We start from the raw sequence: 19603 nt of genomic DNA, 5'->3' as shown, positions 1-19603 counted from the left end.
GGTCAAAGGTGAGCAGAGACCAGGAGACACAAGTTTGTTCTTGCATCTTGAGGATAACGGAGCGAGTGGAAGGCTCCGACCAGGTGTGTGACGTGATCCCTGCTGGGCTTTGGGAAGGTCATTCTTTCTTTCTTTCTTTCTTTCTTTTTTTTTTTTTTTGAGGAAGCTTAGCCCTGAGCTAACTGCTGCCAATCCTCCTCTTTTTGCTGAGGAAGACTGGCCCTGAGCTAACATCCATGCCCATCTTCCTCTACTTTATATGTGGGATGCCTGCCACAGCATGGCGTGCCAAGCGGTGCCATGTCCGCACCCGGGATCCGAACCAGCGAACCCAGACCGCCGAGGAGGAATGTGTGCACTTAACCGCTGCGTCACCAGGCCGGCCCCTGGGAAGGTCTTTCTGGCTGCGCTGTGGCGAGATGGATGGGCTAGGGCTCCGTGGCTGTGGCGTGGTCCAGGTGAGAGAGGAGGGCCCACTTTAGGTCATGGTCGGGGTGGAGAGAAGTTGTTGCGCTTGCTTCTTAATTGGCATGTAGGGTAAACGGGAAAGACCTGGTGGACGATTATGTGCGAAGACTATGGGAGCAGAAGGAGGATGGAGAGGACACCCACGTTTCCAGTTTAGTCAACTGAATGTGGGCGACTCATTCTAGAGCAGCGGTTCTCAGGGTCAGGGCCAGCAGCGTTCCTGTCACTGGGAACCAAGGAAAAATGCGAATTCTCCAGCCCCACTCCAGACAAGTGACTGAGAAACTCTGGGGTGGAGACCAGTGATCTGTGTTTGAACAAGACTCCCAGGTGATTCTGATGCTCAAGGTTGAAAACCCGTGTTCTAGCTCAGCGGTCTTCAAACAGTTTTGCTCAGTTCCCTAAAGAATGTTTGAAGAAATATGTACCAGTCACACATTTCAAATTTGACATCTAAAAGTTTTCTTTATACATCTAAATATTTGCAAAGGATGTAATTTTCAGCATATTAAAAAATACTGTCTCTCTTTTTTTTTAAAGATTTTTAAAAAAATTTTTTTCCTTTTTCTCCCCAAAGCCTCCCGTTACATAGTTGTATATTCTTCGTTGTGGGTCCTTCTAGTTGTGGCATGTGGGACGCTGCCTCAGCGTGGTTTGATGAGCAGTGCCATGTCTGCGCCCAGGATCCAAACCAACGAAACACTGGGCCGCCTGCAGCAGAGCGCGCGAACTTAACCACTCGGCCACGGGGCCAGGCCCCTGTCTTTCAAATACATTCAATGAAATCAAAATACTCTAGCAATTACCATCACACATTGAAAAAATGAAAAAACTCTTTTTTTTAACAACTAGAAATTTTATAATGTACCTTCATCCTTTTAATTTCTTTTACTGAATTTTATATTCTATTCTATTAATCAACTTACCATACTTATCTGCAACAAAATGTGAATGTAATAAAATATTTATTTTCAATTTAGTTGTAATTATTTTAGTACATAATTGATATAAACAACATAACTATTTTTATAATTTTGATAATAACTATTAAACACAAAAAGTAAAATATTCTTGAAATATATCTCCTAATGAGATGAAAGGGCTTTTTAAATTTAGTTCATGGATGCGAATGAATCAATGGATGAGTATTACATGTTAATAAAATTAGGCAAACTTCAGCATCAATTCTATTACTATTTCTTATTAATGAAATTTTTTTTAAAAAAAACTAAACACCTGGGGCCGGCCCTGTGGAGTGGTTAAGTTCATATGCTCTGCTTCTGCAGCCCAGGGTTTCGCCAGTTCAGATCCTGGGCGCAGATGTGGCACCACTCATCAGGCCATGCTGAGGCGGCATCCCACATAACACGATCAGAGGCACTCACAACTAGGATACACAACTATGTGCTGGGGGGCTTTGGGGAGAACAAAAAAAAAGATTGGTGACAGAGGTTAGCTCAGGTGCCAATCTTTAAAAAACGAAAACACGGGGTGGCCCGGTGGCGCAGCGGTTAAGTGCGCACGTTCCGCTTCAGTGGCCCGAGTTCGCTGGTTCGGATCCCGGGTGCAGACATGGCACCGCTTGGCATGCCATGCTGTGGTAGGCACCCCACGTATAAAGTAGAGGAAGATGGGCACGGATGTTAGCTCAGGGCCAGTCTTCCTCAGCAAAAAAGAGGAGGATTGGCAGCAGTTAGCTCAGGGCTAATCTTCTTCAAAAATAAATAAATAAATAAATAGAAAACAAAAACTAAACACCCTGTTCCTATACTAAGCAGAAGGAATGAAAGGAGTTTTATTATAGCGATTCTACTTAATTCTCTTTAATCCTTCCAGAATATAAGCCAAAATATCATGGACTCACCTGTCATCAGAAATGTGTAATGACCTAGATCCCCCTGCAATTCTGCTGAAAACAAAGAAGTGAAAATAACCAGACTTGCAGTGGGACTTGCTACTCAGTCTTCGGAGTTATCAGAATTGTTCATGAGTGACTGAATATACATATGGACAATGGCCAGATCATATGCAACGACAGAACTCTGACCCGCAGCCTCGGCAGCAATGGGCAGGAACAGTCAGGACCGTTCAGTGGTCAACGACTCCAGCTTCCCTCTTCCAGCTCCTCCCTCCCCTTTCAAGTCAGGACCAACCAGAGAAAGTCAAATATGCTCCTGAAACCATTCACCTAAGAGGACCGCCTCCAGCTTCCTCACGCCAACAGCCTCCCACCACAGAGCACCGGAAGGCTTCCCTTTGTCTCTGTAAACCTTTCCCACTCCTCTGTCTCAGTTTGAGTCTCTACTAAATGCAAGGGACAGTGGCTGAGTCCCTCGCTATAGCAAGCTCTGAGTAAACAGTCTCTGTTTGTTCTCATTTAGATGTTGTATTAGTCAGGGTTCTCCAGGGAAATAAAACCAAGAGGATATATATAGATATATAGTAAGAGATTTATCGTGAGGGATTGGCTCATGCAGTTATGAGGGCTAAGTCCCACGATCTGCCATCTGCAAGCTGGAGGCCCAGGAATGCTGGTGGTGTAGTTTCAGTCCAAGCCCAGAGGCCCAAGAACAGGGGAACCAATGGCATCAGTCCCAGTCTGAGTCTGAAGGCCGAGAACCATGCGCGCAGATGTCTGAGGGCAGGAGGAATGGACGTTCCAGCTCCAATGGAGATAGCGACTTCTCCCTTCCTCCGCCATTTTGTCCTGTTCACACCGTCAAAAGCTTGGCTGATGTCCACCCACATTGGTGAGGGTGATGTTTGTTCAGTCTACCGACTCAAATACTAATCTCTTCCCGAAATACCCTGATGGACACCTAGAAACCATGTTTCCCCAGCTCTCTGCACATCACTTAGCCCAGTCAAGTAGACACAGAAAGTTAACCCTCCCAGATGTCCTTGGTTCATTTCCACATTCACTTTCTCAGCACCACCACCCTGAGCTAGAATTGCCCCTTATTTGACTTGCCGGAGGTTTTTACACCTGGGAGCAACACAACGCATCAAGATTTGGGTTGGGTGAGAGCTATGCTTTCTTTCGTAAAGAGAGAAAAGGACAATTGTGAAAGGGAGGTGAGAAAGAAAAGGAGGATATATTCACTTCAGAGGATACTCAGACAATTTGAGAAAACAGGACACATGGGAGATTAGGATCAGGAAGATCACTCCTAAGAATGAAGTAGCCCAGGAACCCTTGGGAAAGTCTTCAGGTATTCCCAGGGATACGTCTGTGTGTTTGAAGACTACTAATCCAGACAAAGGTGGATGGCTCTCCTCAGCCAGAGGGGAGCGAACAGAGAGGACGGGTGTCCATGCAGGTGACTGTGTCAGTTTCATAGCAATCGTGGCCTCCTCTGCCTGGTGTGCTTTCCCACCGCTTCTGCCACCACCTATGTCACAGCAGGCTTCTTCCTGTGTTCACATCTCAGCTTCAATGCCATCTCTTCAGAGAAGCTTCCCTGACCGCCCCCTCCCTAGTAGCAACCTCATCTGTTATCACACGTTCTCAGTTTTCACCGTCTGACAGTCCCCCTGCCTCTCCCTTCCTCCCTCTCCGCCCCCCTCACCTCCTTATCTCTCTTTTAATTTTTCCCACCTAGAATGTCAGCTCCGTGGGGCAGGAACCACTTTACCTCCAAACCTAGGGCAGTGTTTAGCCCATAGATCGACACTCAATATGTATTTGTTGAATAAATAAACAAAAAAAAATTTAAAGAATGTCAAGAGGTGGAGGATGTTCCTGTGTGGTGGCTTGTAATTTGTCTGTGAAGCAGGAAGCCAAGTCATTTGTTGACAGTAAAGGTAGAGATGGCGGGCAAGTTGAAGAGAGTGGAGTTTGGGGGGTGGGAGAGGAGGAGAGTGAGGACAATGAACATAAATGAGTTGTTGGCCGCAGGATAGCACAGATACAAATGATTGGATCAGTGGATGAATGAGAGCACACCATTCAGCTGCCATTGTTTTGAAACAGATTTCTGAGAAACTGAGCTAAGTTTAGTCACACAGTATCTGTGCTAGACAGAATAGCCGCCTCTCAGAGATGCCCATGTCCTAACCCCCAGGATCTGTGAACATGCTACTTTACCAACAAAAGGGACTTTTGTAGAAGTGATTAAAGTTTGAGGAACTTGAGATGGGAAGAGTATTCTGAATTATGTGGGTGGGCCCATGTAATCCCCAAGGTCCATATTCGTGAAAGAGGAAGGCAGAAGGATCCTGGTGAGAGGAGATGTAAAGACAGAAGGAGCGGTAGGTGCTGGAGGAAGGGGCCATGAGCCAAGGCATGCAGGCGGCCGCTAGAAGCTGGAGAAGGCTCCCCTGGAACCTGAGAAGGACCACAGCCCTGCTGACACCTTAATTTTAGGACTTCTGACCTCCAGAACTGCAAGATAATACATTTTTGTTGTTTTAAGCACTAAATTTGTGGTGATTTATTACAGCAGCAATAAGAAATCCACACGCTCACTCCTTTGGTTCTATGTAGATGGTGCTTCTCACACTGTAATGTGTCGTCATCTGGGATCCTGTTAAAATGCAGCCTCTCAGGGGCTGGCCCCGTGGCCGAGTGGTTAAGTTCGTGCGCTCAGCTGCAGGCGGCCCAGTGTTTCGTTGGTTTGAATCCTGGGCGTGGACACGGCACTGCTCATCAGACCACGCTGAGGCAGCGTCCCACATGCCACAACTAGAAGGACCCACAATGAAATATACAACTATGTACCGGAGGGCTTTGAGGAGAAAAATAAAATCTTTAAAAAAAAAAATGCAGCCTCTCATTCAGTAGGTTTGGGGTGGTCAGATCTGAGATTCTGTGTATCTCACAAGCTTCTAGATGAGGCTGCTGCTGCTGGGCCGCAGTCCACACTCTGAGTAAGAAGGATCTAGAAGGCAATGCGAAGACAAAAGAGAGAAATAGTTGTTGACAGCATGTATGTCTTTCGTTCGTGTAGTTTCCCCAAGTTTATATATAACAATTGCCTTTTACAAACACAGAAATACCGCGAGGCAGATACTGATATTTCCCTTTACTGACCAGGAAAGTGATATTCAGAAAGGGTAAGCAACTGGCCTAGGCTGCACAGCTGCTCTATTCTAGTCGGCTTATGACAGAATCAGGACTTGAGCTCAAGCTTTTTGTGTCCAAGTTCCTATCACCACAACAAAATCAATGTTTGAAATCAAGATCCAGAAACAGCCAGTGAATTCAGAAGCCACAGTGTCACTCAAGGATGAGATGCACAAAGTGCCTTAGAGGACCAGCAGTAATTCCTGTGGAATTTAACTGACCCAAGAATGGACAGGAAACAGATGGGAGCTGTTACGTGATCTTTCTGCTTTGGGACTTCAACACAATGATCACGCTTCAGATCATCTCGGATACACTTGCAGTGTGAAGCAAATTGCTTCAATTTGAGGCATTTTGTCACATTCTGCCATCTCTTCCTGAAACTTTGTGTTGTATTCAGCATTTATTGAGCACCTGCTGTGTGCCAGAGCACCATGCCAGACACTACAGCCTCAAATATAAATAAGACATTGTGTCTCTGCGCTCTGGAAGTTTACTGTGTGGTAGCAAAGAGAAAATACAAAAAAAAACCCCACAAACCTATATTTCGATGTATACGATTATAGAAGTTTGAAAGATTGGAGGAAAGGTTGATTAACTCTAGAAAAAGAGGACATGAAAAGAAGGATTTTTGTCAGAGGCAATTGTATATTCCAAAAAGTCTATTGAGATTTTTCTGTTCGATTCATTAAAGTCACAGATTCAAAACTCTAATTCTTCCCAAAGCTTTAAAGTCCACATTACAATATTCTTATTCTATTTTGAGCAATTATTAACTGTCACTTGTAGGGGGCCCTTTTTACACATCTTATGACTTTAAACCTTTAAACTACGTTTGCAAATTTAATATAGCCCATTTCCTTTACCAGTATTTTGACCTAATAAACAAAATCTAACTGACTACTAGCTAATTCTGATAATTGTAATAAGTTGAACTTATAAGTACAGTGAAGTTTAAGGTCGCAGAAATGTTCCAGTTCAGGAAGATTTCAACTTAAAATCACAATCTAAATAAATTACTCAATCTTGCGTTTTAGAGTTAGAAAGCTGAAGTTCTAACAGGACAAATTATTTTACACATTAAACATAAGAAAAGATATTCATGTATATTCCTTAACACAATAATATTAACACTATGGTTTGATTTTCCTAAACATTTAGAATCTTCCCGAAACTGAGAAGATGCTTACCCACTAAGAAAGACAGTTACACATGTCAGCGCAGGTTCACCGATTGTAACAATGCCCCACCGGGGAGCAGGATGTCCGTAGTGGGGGAGGTTATCTATATGTGCGGACAGGGGCCATATGGAAATATACCATACTTTCTGCCCAATTTTGCTGTAAATCTAAACAGCTCTAAAAAATATAGCCTATTAACTCATTAAAAAAAAAAGAAAGAAAGACAGTTACCATCTCTGTTAATATGAGATTTTGGTTGGGATGCTACATTATTGTCCACAATCCTCAGTCCTATTTATAGTTGCCGTGTCAATGACTCCCTGATTTCAAGAGGTAGGCTAGGGGCCGGCCCAGTGGCGCAGCGGATAAGTGCGCACGTTCTGCTTCAGAGGCCCGGGGTTCGCTGGTTCCCGGGTGCGGACATGGGACTGCTTGGCAAAGTCCTGCTGTGGTAGGCATCCCACATATAAAGCAGAGCGAGATGGGCACAGATGTTAGCTCAGGGCCAGTCTTCCTCAGCAAAAAGAGAAGGATTGGCAGCAGTTAGCTCGGGACTAATCTTCCTAAAAAAAAAAAAAAATTGACTATTAAAAAAAAAAAAGAGGTAGGCTATGCCCCTGCATTCAAATTATACTCATCACCTAACTCCTGGGTCTCTGACAGACTCTATAGGTACAAGTTGATCACTTGATTGGATTCTGCATGGTTTTGGCTTTTCAGATATGTCAATGTTCCTTCTTTACATGGAAAGGTCTCTGAACCTTACTAAAACCCTGTGTTATTTTGTCTATTTATTTTATATGTTTCATAGGCCCACACAAAACAGGTATGAAAAGTATATTTCTTTGAAACCTTTGAAGGTTTTCTTTGATGGGTGATTGTCATTTACAGGGTCATTTTAATAACAATGGTCCTCCAATCTAGGAGCTTACAGAAGAGATGTAACTAAGCAATTGTACTATCGGGAGAAATATTCAATCATAGAAGAAGCTCACATAAGACGAAAAGATCAGAAGATGAACTAACTCTTGGTGGGTAGAGGGATCGCTTGATGACTGAGAAGAGTTTAGAATGTGAAATAGGCAAATGCTAGGCAACTAATGGAGAAAGAAATTCCATAAGGAATGAAGTACGTCCAGATGCATGCAGAGTAGTTTCTCCTAGAACGGTGCCTAACACCTTGCGTAGCACTCAATGCTTATTTCTTGAGTAAATGAATGAATACATGAATTGTGAATGAATACATCTTAAAGTGCTCATAGAAGAACATTAGTTTGGGGGCCAGCCTAGCGGCATAGTGGTTAAGTTTGCATACTCTTCTTCAGCGGCCTGGGGTTTGAGGGTTTGGATCTCGGGCACAGACCTATACTGCTCATCAAGCCGTGCAGTGATGGCAACCCACATACAAAAAATAGAGGAAGGTTGGCACAGATGTTAGCTCAGGGCCAATCTTCCTCACACACTAACAAAAAAAGACCATTAGTCTGGTAGTACTAGAGTATGAAGTACAAGGTTGGGTTATGGATTTTGACTTATAGTAAAATAAAACCCATCCCCCTGCTTAAAAATTCACTGTGGTCCACCTATTCATCTATCCCCCTCTCCCAAAACCCCTGGCAACCACTGATCATTTTACTACCCATATAGTTTTGTATTTTCCAGAATGTCATAGTTTTAGACCAAGTAATATGTTGCTTTTCACACTGGCTTCTTTCACCTAGCAATATGCATTTCAGACTCCTCCATATCTTTTCGTGTCTTTTTTTAAAATCTCTGAATCACATTCCATTGTATGGACATAACACACACTGTATCCATTCACTGATTGAAGGCCATCTTGGTTGCTTCTGATTTTAGGTGATTACGAATAAAGTTGGCATAGACATTGATCTGCAGGATTTCATGTGAATATAGGTTTTCAAATAAATTGGGTAAACAAATGCTGGATCATATGGTAAGAGTACATTGAGTTTCGGAAGAGACTGCTGAACTGTTTTCCAAAGGGGCTGTACCGTTTGCATTCCCAACCAGCAATGAATGAGAGTGCCATTTGCTTCCCATGCTTGCCAGCGTCTGCTTTGGCCAGTGTTCTGGATTTCAGCCATTCTAAGAGAAGTGGAGTGGTATCTCACCGTTGTTTTAATTTGCAATTCCCTTTCACAAATGACAATGAGCATCCTTTCATATGCTTATTTGCCATCTTCCATAGTGAGGTGTCTGTTCCGATCTTTTGCCCGTCTTTTAATTGGGCTTTCTGTTTTCCTATTGTTGAGTTTTAAGAGTTCTTTGTATTTTTGGATGACAGTCCTTTATCAGATATATGTTTTGCAAATATTTCCTTGCTGTCTGTAGCACGTGTTTTGATTCTCGTAAGTCTTTCACAGAGTAGAAGTTTTTAATTTTAATAAAGTCTAATTTATCATTTTTTTTCTTTCATGGAAGATACTTTTGGGGTTATACCTCAAAACTCATGGCCAAAACCAAGGTCACATAAATTTTCTCATATGTTTTCTTATAGAAGTTTTATAGTGTTGTGCTGGATATTTAGGTTTATAATTGTGAAATAATAGAAAAAAATATATATATTGCTGTCTGCACCTGGTTCCTGGCACAGAGCTCCTAAGATCTTTGTAGTTTCCTGAGTGATAGGAGCATCTGACATAGAGCTCCTAAATCCCTTGGAAATCCCTAGATGATGAGAACATCTTTTGTTCTAGTGAGAGAAGTCTTGGTGGGCTCCTGGATGGAGGGGTTGGTCGCTAGAGAGACCAAGCCATGATTAGAAGCTTGAAAGTTTCAGCCTTAACCCCTATTCTCCAGAGAGGGAAGAAGGGTGGAAACGGAGATAATAATTGATCACGTGTACGTCATGAAGCCTCCATAGAAATCCCAAAAGTATAGGGTTTTGAGAGCTTCCAGGTTGGTAAATACATCCACATGCCGGGAGGGTGGCACGCCCCAACTCCTCAGGGACAGAGGCTCCGTGCTCAGGACCCTTCTGGATCTCGCCCTATGTATCTCTTCATCTGGCTCTTCACCTGTATCCTTTGTTATATAGTAAATCTATAAACATAAGTAACTGTTTTCCTGAGTTCTGTGAGCTGTTCTAGCAAATGGTCAAGCTGAGGAGGAGGTCATAGGAACCTCTGATTTACAGCCAGTGGGTCAGAAGCAGAAGTGACAACTGGGACTTACAATTGGCATCTGAAGTCGGGGCTGGGCAGTCTTCTGGAGCTAAGCTCTTAACCTCGGGGGTTCTGTGATAACTCCAGCTACTGTCAGAACTGAGTTGAACTGTAGGACACCCAGCTGGTGTCAGAGAGTTGCTTGGTGTGGAAAACTCACACATCTGCTCACAGAGGTGTTCTGTGTGTGAATAGAGGAAAACTGCATTTTTGTTTACAATAATCCATTTTGAGTTAATTTTTGTGACAGGTGTAAGGTCTGTGTCTAGGTTCTCATTTTTTTGGTGAAGATTGGCCCTGAGCTAACATCTATTGCCAATCTTCCTCTTTTTGTTTGAAGAAGATTGTCACCAAGCTAACATCTGTGCCAATCTTCCTCTTTTATGTGGGATGCCACAATAGCATGGCTTGACAAATGGTGCTGGGTCCACACTGGGGATCTGAATCTGCAAACGCCAGGCTGCTGAAGCAGAGTGTGCAAACTTAACCACTACGCCACCGGGCTGACCTCTGTGTCTAGATTATTTTTTTTTTTTTTTTTTTTTAAATTTTATTTTTTCCTTTTTCTCCCCAAAGCCCCCCAGTACATAGTTGTATATTCTTTGTTGTGGGTCCTTCTAGTTGTGGCATGTGGGACGCTGCCTCAGCGTGGTTTGATGAGCAGTGTCATGTCCGCGCCCAGGATTCGAACCAACGAAACACTGGGCCGCCTGCAGCGGAGCGCGCGAACTTAACCGCTCGGCCACGGGGCCAGCCCCTAGATTATTTTTTTGCATATGGAAGTCCAGTTGTTCCAGCACAATTTGTTGAATATATGATCCTTTCTCCGCTGAATTGCCTTTGTTCCTTTGTCAAAGATCAGTTGCCTGTATTTATGTGGACCAACTTCTGGGCTCCCTTTTCTGTTCCATTGCTCTCTGTCTGTTCTTTCACGAACACCACACTGTCTTGATTGCTGTAGCTTTCTTGTTTTTCTTTATAAGAAAACTGGCCCTGAGCTAACGTCTGTTGCCAATCCTCCTCTTTTTCTTTCCTTCCCAAAGCCCCAGTACATAGTTATATATCTTAGCTGTAAGTCACTCTCGTTCCTCTATGTGGGACGCCACCACAGTGTGGCTTGATGAGTGGTGTGTAGGTCCATGCCTAGGATCCTAACTGGCGAACCCTAGGCTGCTGAAGTGGAGCCCATGAACTTAACCACTCGGCCCCAAGGCCGGCCCCTACTGTATCTTTATAGTAAGTCTGGCAATTCAGTAATGTCAGTCTCCTGACTTTGTTCTTTTTCAGTATTATGCAGGCTATTTGGGATCTTTTACCTTTTCATACAAACTTTAGAATCAGTTTGTCAATATCCACCAAATAGCTTGCTGGCATTTTGCCTGGAATGCGTTGAATCTCTAGACCACGTTGGGAAGAATTGACATCTTAACAATATTGCATCTTTCAATCCCTGAACCCAGAGTATCTATTTATATAAGTGTCAAGTTAGATATGTCGAATAACGAAAGGAATTTATTTACTTACATAACTGAAAATTTCTCAGGTGACATAGCCTTCAGGCATCATCTCATGTAGAGGGTTATGACTTTATCCGAGGACACGTTTGCCCCACAGAGCCCAGATTTGCCCTCAGCTGGCTTCCCTCAGGGTGCTAAATTGACACACTGTCCAGAGCCTCTGTGCAAGAAATTCCAGCCGTAGAGCTACACCTGTTCTGCTTCGACTAGCAGAGGTCATGTGGCCGTTCTTAAATAGTATTTCTGTTTTCAGTCATACATTCCACTCCAGATACTAGATAATGGGCAGGGGTGGAGTCAACTTCCCCAGAAGCTCGTGGATTTCCAAATGGAAATCGAGTGCTTTCTAGGATGCCAGGGAAGCAATCACACATACGACTCTAGCATGAAACGGAAGAGTTAGGGACCAGATTATTAAGGGCCTTAAGTGGGAGCAGGTGATGTAGACTAATGGATGGTTTTACATAGGAGTGTTAAGTGATTAGATTTGCATGTTAGAATTTTTATCTGTGGTCCTCTTGGAACGGATTGAAGTTAACATGCGTTGTGGCAGATTAATGAGGAGCTGTGACGCCGGTCCCAGAGAGAGAAGCTGAGGGCTTTGAGCTTGACCGTGGCTGTGCAGAGGAAGGCAGATTTTAGGAATGTTTAGGAATTAAAAAACCAAAAAAAAAAAAAGCATTTAGAATGACTTTCCAGGTTCTCCAACTGACAAGCTCTTAGGTCAGGGAATAAAGGAGGCTAGAGCATGAGGTCATGGGCAGGGTGGGGTGCAGTCAGTGGATTCTTTTGCACATGCTAGATTTGGAATGTCTTTGAGGCAACCTGGAGGAAATGTGAAGGGGGCAAGTGGATTTGGAGATGTTTTATAGTTAGGCCGAGGGCAGAGGGAGAGAGATGTCATCGTATAGAGGGAAATTAAAACCAAAGACAGCAGGATCAAAGTAGACTAAACTTTTGTTAAAGAATTGGGAGCTAATTTAAAGCCCATATATTATTTGTCCTCTAAGTCAATCGTTAAGCAAAGGAGTTGTGGTTCTGATTCTTTACTGTGGCCAGCTCAGTCTCGATCAATCCTTGTTACCACTTTAATGCCCCAAATTGAAGAACCGTTTTGTGTATGACTTTAGACAGATGTCTGAACCGGATGTGCCCAAATTAACACTTACAGTCAAGACTCTGGTGCCCAGCACAGGAAGACAAGATAAGCAGCCTCTTTCCTAGTAGCATCCTGATACATAGAATGTATGTATGTATTTCCCTGTATTTATAGAAGCACAATTTGCTAATGAGTAAGGCCTGAAGGCTAAATTTTAAGTCCTTCTGAGGCCAATCCATGTAACCTGGAGATTCATTCTTTAAACAGTGCATTAGTTTTCTATTGCTGCTGTAATAAATTAGCAAAAATTTAGTGACTTAAAATAACACCAATGTATTATCTTACGGTTCTGGAAATCAGGAGACCTAAAGTCAAAGAGTCAGGAGGGCTGCGCTCCACCTGGAGGCTCTGGGAGAATTCGTCTCCTTGCCTTTTCCAGCTTCTAGAAGCTGCCTGCATTCCTTGGCTCATGGCTTCCTCCTCCTATCACTCTGACCACTGCTCTGTCTTTAAGTCTCTTTCTGGGATGCTGACCCTCCTGCCTCCCTCTTTCACTTTTAAGGACCCTTGAGACCACATTGGGCCCTCCTGGATAATCCAGGGTATTCTCCTCATCTCAAGGCCGGCTGTTAAGCAACCTTAATTCCCCCTCACTGTGTAATGTACTTACAGGTCTGGGGATTAGGACATGGACATCTTTGGGGAACGTCATGCTCCCTCCCATAGTGCACCTGTGTGACCCTGGCAGACCTAGGCACCCTTCTCTCTTGGCCTCAGCTGGTTGGATCAGGGTGGACACCTGACATTGGTGGAACCGTCCCTAGTCGGGTAAGTGAAACATTGCTCAGTACTTCAACTGTAAGGTTATGCAGAACCTGGCCTTGCTCAGCCACTTTAGGCCACGTCCATGCTGTTTAGTAAGCAGAGAAAACAGGAGATCGCAGACACGCAGAGAGAAGTAAGGCAAGAGGGAGTCCAGGGAGACAGACAGATGGACAAAAGTAGCTGTGTGATGACTTTTAAGTCGTGTATATGGCCCAGGGTCCTTTGTCTCCTGTCCTTGGAAGTCTCTGCAAATGCCTATCATGTCCTTCAAAAAAAAACTCTTTCCTCTGGACCTTGAGTGGATTTTGTTTCCTTGCAACTACACATTCCTTAATGGAGACCGTTTGTACATATATGAAGTAATTAATCAGTATTGAGTACTGATTTGGGGATGAGAAAACCAAACGTGGGCTTGAATGGAGTTTCCCACTTTGCCTAGTCTTTCCCTTCTTATGGTCAGATCAGTGAAGAGGAGAGTTAAAAACTGGTTCAGAAAAGTTTCCTTGCTGGGGACTGAGATGTTTGATGGTCCTTGTCACGCTCACTGGCAGTTAATGCGTTTTTGGTCCATTTTGCAGCTTAGCAGTTTTGAAGAACATTTTATTCTCTTTAGCTCATCTCTTGCTAAAAAGAAACATTTTAGTATTTGGGGGCTGGGGACAGCAGACTCATAATGAGTCTACCAGCTGACCTGTTACCGCAACAAAACGCGACAAACCCCACTGGAGCTCTCCTGGCTGACTTGTCTAGTGAGACAGCCCCTTCCTCAGCTCCCCCACCATCACAACTCGGTACATTCATCTCTGGAACCCACTCTGAGGTTCCTTTTAGACCCGAGAGGTGAGTTGAATTTGGGCACCCAGGCCAAGGCCACAGAGCAGTGCGCAATGGGCCATTTCTTATCAGGAAATCACTACCTGTAAGCTGAGGTCCAAAGTGAGAGCTGTTCATGTTTTTAATTAATTTTTTTATTAATGGTTTTGTGGAGATGTAATTTACGTACTATAAATTCCCCTGTTTTAGTTCAACAATTTCTTCGTCTATTTACACACTTGTATAACCATCACCACAATCTCATTTTAGAACATTTCCCTCCCCCTCAAAATAAAACTCATGCTCATTTACAGTCACTATCCATTCCTACCCCAAGCCCCGGGCAACCACTAGTCTACTTTCTGTCTCTATAGATTTGCCTTTTCTGGACATTTCATATAAACAGAATCATAACAGATGTGGTCTTTCTTGTCTTGCTCTTTCCCTCAGTGTAATGCTTTTGCGGTTCATCCGTATGCTAACATGTATCAATACTTCCTTACTTCTTATTGCCAAATACTATTCCATAGTATGGATAGACCACATTTTACTTATCCATTTACTAAAACTATTAATTTTTACTATTAGGTCATGAAAATGTATTCTAGCTCAGAAACGTATTCTGAGGAACCTCCCAGATGTAATCATATCTGGGGTACTGGGATGGATTCATGTCTGCCCTTCGTTATATTTGGAGATTCTTGGATAAACGTTCTTTCCCTGAAGTGGACTCAAAGCTCGGCTCGGTCAGAACCTTCTGGTTAGGAGTCCTGGCTACACTGACTCAGGGCTTGGTCTGTCCTAACCCACATCACTCAGGCTGCGGTGGATAAAATCCAGCATTTAGGGGCAGGAAAACCCTGGACCAATCAGAAAAACACTCACCGCTTGGCACTCAACTGAGGGTGGCATAAGTAAAGGGTCTTTGTTGACAAGATGACGACAGTTAGAACACCCAGCAACAAAACTTGAAAGTGTCAAGCTTCTCATGCCTGGCAGCTGTCCTCCGTCTTGGTGAATTAACAGTTCCGCCTTTCTGTGTTTCTAGGAGGCCTTGGCTGTAAGAGGTCTGGAAATATTTGGACACCTAACTGGCTCTTGTTTCCTTTGTTCAACATTTATCAAGCACCTAATGTGTGCGAGGCTATTTGCACGTATTATCTAAATCCTTGCAATGATCTTATAAAGTAGCTGCAATTATACTTATTTTACAGATGAGGAAATTGAACATCAGAGAGATTAAGTTATTTGTCCCAAATCACCCAAGCTAAATGGTAAAGTTAAGATTTGAACCCATTTTCCCTGAAGCCAATTCTCCTTACAAACTAGCGAGCTACTTTAAACAAGGAGCATCAAAAACAGGAGGGGGCATTTAATTTATCATGATACAATGGTGAGGGAGGAAGTAGGAGGTGGTTAAAATAAGTCTTTCTAGACGTTTCTTTCAATGGTTTTAGGGACAGGAAAAGGACAGAGGGTGGATACCTGTCAGAATGGTGGGAGTGGGGTCGGGGCAGAGGAACCCACTGCTCAGTTTGAAGGGGCTCTCAAGGTGATTCCATGCATCTCTGTTCCCCCACTCATACCATCGCTTGGCTCATACCCTAGCTACATAAATAATTGCAAGGATCAGATAGTTCTCAAAAGATATTAAATAATGAATACTCCATTCTGTTCTATTGAAAATAGGTGATAAATGGAAACATGAAATATTCAGGGACTTCCCAGGAACTTGGGTGCTGTGAAGGTAGGCAGAGTCTGAGGCAGGAGCTACCTTCCCAGTTCCTTTGACCAGGAAACTACTTGGCTTCCTAACCCTTATTCACACTTTGACCTCTGCCCTCAGACTTTGCTCCCACCTTTGCTTGCTTAAGTCCTTCTCAAGCTCCATTTCTCATCGTGAACATCAGGCTCTCGGAGAGGCCTTCCCTGCCACCCACGGTGAGGTAGGTTATTCCTGTTCTTAGACAGAGCACCTGTCTTAACCTCCAAGTCCATGACCACTGTTTGTAGCTATGTAGTTTGTTGACTTGTGCACTGTCTGTCTCGCCTCACCCATTACACTGTAAGTTCCCTGAGGGCAGATGCAAGGCTGTCTTAATCACCGTTATATACCTACCTGCTAGTGTAGTGCCTACCACTTAAGGAATCTCAGTGAGTCCTTATGAATATCAGAAGGACATCACAAGGAAAGAATATTTTTTTGTAAATGTATGAGAAGATGGGTGTTAACTTATTGTGGAAATCATTTCACAACCTGTACACGTCAAGTCATTCTGCTGTCCACCTTAAACTTACACAGTATTGCATTTCAATTTGATCTCAATAAAACTGGAAAAAGAAATTTAAATTAATTAAAAGTAAAAACAACAACAACAATACAGCAGGTCAGGCTCCCAAGCCCGCTTTCAAGTTCCTTAAACACAGAAGGGAGCTGCCTCTTTGCAGGAGTTGACACATCTTGTGGACCAGCAGGCAGCTGGGTGCACAGCGGTGGAGCTATACTCAGCCTGCTTCCACTGAGCGGCTGAGATTGAGGCAATTGGAAGCGTGCGAACCCATCGTCACCTGAGGCCCATAAAGCTATTTCTCCCTGGAGACAAATTAGCCCACCTTGGGCCTTTATCCCCAAGCACCTCAAGGTCAACAACTCCGCAAAGTCCAAAGAAGGGATATTTTAAATTGTAAAAGAGACCACTCAACTGCTCTACCACTATCTTCACTTTCGTTGTCATCTTTTAGTCTCGTGTATGCATCTGCCTTGGATGAAGTCCCGGGAGCTTCAGTGGGGCAGAGGAAGAAAGGCCTAGAAGATGTTTCCTTGGCTAGGAAGTATCTAGAAGACTAGATGAGCACTACAGAGCTCCAGCAGTCTTTAATGTATCGTCGGGGTCAGGAAGGGCAGTCTTCCTAATCAGTTTTCTTTGCCTGCCTCCCTAATCTCTGAAGCAGGAAGGATTTAGTGTGGTGGTAGATACTGATAAATTAATTCCTAGTGAGTAAGCAATGTAATCACTGTGCCCTAAAACTCTGGTGACAGCCGTTTCTATACAATCACAAGAAAAATTAGTTATGCTGTCGAGGGTAAATTTTGCCCTTCCCCAGTGAGCACCCTGAGAGCACGGTTATACAACTGAAGCTCCCGCACAGGTGAGGAGAATCAAATCCCCCACCAGCCTTGTCCTGCTCTTCCCTGGAAAATGAAGCGGACGCAAAGCTTCTCGCTGAACCCACTACTCTGTGCTGACAAACAACAAACCTGGCCAGCAGCCACTTCCTAGCGAAGAGTTGATTACCTGAGACGGTTCTCTGGAAGGATCTGCAGTGAGAGATGTAAGTCTCAAACTTCCTTTGGATTCATTTCTGATCAGAACAAGTTCCCCTTAATTTCTGTGTGGAACTGCAAAGGTTTAAGGCATTGGTTTCATGATGAGCACTCAAGCCATTGGCCCTAAATGAAAAAGTTTATTTTCTCTTCTTCATCCTTTTTGGCCTTTTTCCATATTGTGATAATTAGCCAAATTGACTCTTCCATTCTCAGAGAAAATGCTGACACTTAGAATTCAATGTAAAAGCATCTTTTAAAAATATATTTACATAGTGAAGATTTTAGGGAGCAGTGTGATTTAAATCAATATTAAGATCATCTTCTGGAATATGCATGGACAAACTAATGTCTATTAGGAAAAATTTGAGTATGCATGCTATTCGTTCATGGTGTCTTGGCTTAATGAAAATCCATGTGTTTGGCCTAGCTTTTGTGGGTAGCCCTTATTTTCGTAGTTAAGGCAGAGAAAAGACTGCTAAAACTGAGTGCTCTCCGGAATATAGTTCCCTCTCTTCTGTCCATATTTATACTAGAATCTCTTCCCGTGGTCGTTCCTGCTCTGTGAATTCTTTATTGTAGTGGTGGCGAGTTCTGTCCAGAGCAAGGACAAGCCCCTATTACATCTCTATTCAACTGAATGGTTAAAAAAAGGATTTTGAATTTTTTCCCACAATGTGAGAACAACGTTATGCTTACATGTGAAACATATAATGCTCTAATACCTACAAGTCATTTTAAGTCCATCAGAATACATAATACCGTTTTAAAACTCAATAACATGGTTTGGGTCAGCCTTTGCAGATTCTGCTCAAGAATCTCTCAAAAATCTAAGGTTAAGGCTGCACTGTCCAAAAGGAGCAGCCATTTGTCATGAATAGCTACCAAGCAATTGAAATGTGGCCTGTCTGAACTGAGATGTTACTGTGAGTATGAAATTCACACTGGATCTCAAAGACTTAGTATGAAGAAAGAATGTAGAATATCTCCTTAATAATTCTTACTGATTTTTTTATTGAAATGTTTTGAATATTTGGGGTTAAGTGAAATATATTATTAAAATTAATTTCCTCTGTTTCTTTTTACCTTTTTAATGTAGCTACTAGGAAATTAGAAATTACCGATGAGGCTTGCCTTGTGTTGTGTTGGAAAGCGCTACTCTAAGGCTAACGATTGGCTTCCTTGACCTTCATTTCTTATTGGCTCTGTCTTTAGAATCCTTCTGTCACTTCTTGCCACTGAACAAGGCACATGATGGGCTGAGACACTTACAGTGGGCTTTCCATAGCAAATTCTGAATGGTTGTTGACAATCAACTTGATAGTCCCTGAGCGGTCCCTTTCGAGTACAAAGGCCAACTTCACTGACAAAGGGTATATCTGGAGATTCAATACCAGAACCCTTTAGCTTTGTAGGAGATTCCTGGTGATGTAAGAAGAAAATACATATTTTCATTTCTTCCTTTGTTTCTCAGTTGCAAATAAGCCAGAAACTTTTTGGCTGACGTGTTGAAATCTACGTGTGCCTCCATATCTAAGAGGGAGGAAGAGATGTGACCTGGAATTCTTTCCTTTAACTCTTTTCTAATATAGAAACAAATTTGTAGTATACTCTACATTGCTTGGAGAAGTAATATTTGACTTTTTTTCTGTTTTGTACACATTTTATTTCCAAGTGCTGCATTGGTGATAAAATGAAAGATGTCAGGAAAAATCGAAAGCTACATAACTACTTGTTTGTGATGCACATAATTATCTCTGTAAAAAGAGCTCTGGGAATTCTGTCCTGGTTGCCAGAAAATTTCTGGTAAAAGCAAGGATTTTTTATAATGTTATCAAGTGTGTGGGGAATTGGAGTATTTATACAGATGCATAGTTTCATGGAAACACTTCATGTACTAATGCCTCAGAGAAGAGATAATTCCCCATTTAAGGTATTTGGTACTATAGATACAGCGTTTAAAATTTTATTTGTCCTGTTAGGTTCTGCCTTCAAATTTCTGATTTAGCTTAATAACTGAAAAATAGAATTTTGAAAGAATCTTCATTCTTTCACTCATTCAGTAAACACTTATTGACCATCAGCTCTGTGAGAGACTTCATGGTAAAGGAGGTGTCTTAACCAC

This window comes from Equus quagga, chromosome 12 (genome assembly GCF_021613505.1).
Source record: "Equus quagga isolate Etosha38 chromosome 12, UCLA_HA_Equagga_1.0, whole genome shotgun sequence".
In the NCBI taxonomy this organism is placed as follows: Eukaryota; Metazoa; Chordata; class Mammalia; order Perissodactyla; family Equidae; genus Equus; species Equus quagga.
The sequence above is the reverse complement of the archived record's forward strand: the minus strand, read 5'-3'. Positions refer to the sequence as shown.